Below are 535 nucleotides of genomic sequence, written 5' to 3'. Positions count from 1 at the left end.
GGGTACTCAAAGACCTCTATCTTTGCTAATTCTCATCTCTTCACATCTGGTAAATTTTTATTTCTTTTGCTCCTCAGTCTACATGACACAAAATAGCTGCCAACAATATCTGGCAGATAACATGCTATAATTCAGGTTCCTAGACAAAAAATATAACATGAAAACTATAAAATGAAGTCAAAGACTACAGCTGTATTCCATTCACTTTGGAGCTTTATTTTATTATGTTTGAATTAACATTTGAAAGATATTTATACATAGTGAATAAGCATTTCACATTTTTAAATTTCTAGTATTATACTGCTTTTAATTTTTTGCTATAAATCAAGAGCTGGGAAATTCAAACAATACAGAAACATAGATGTGGATAGTGAAAGCTCTCCAAGTTCTACTCCCTTTCCACCTTCATTCTTGCCCCATCAACAGTTGGCATATATTGTCTCAATTCTCTCTTCTCTCTCTCCCTCTGTGTATATATATAGTTATTGGTGGAAGGAAGAGAGGAAAGAATAATAACAGTAGTTTTTTTTTTTTT

This window comes from Propithecus coquereli, unplaced genomic scaffold, assembly GCF_000956105.1.
Source record: "Propithecus coquereli isolate 6110/MARCELLA unplaced genomic scaffold, Pcoq_1.0 Scaffold2, whole genome shotgun sequence".
NCBI classification, from domain to species: domain Eukaryota; kingdom Metazoa; phylum Chordata; class Mammalia; order Primates; family Indriidae; genus Propithecus; species Propithecus coquereli.
Note: the sequence above shows the minus strand (reverse complement) of the source record.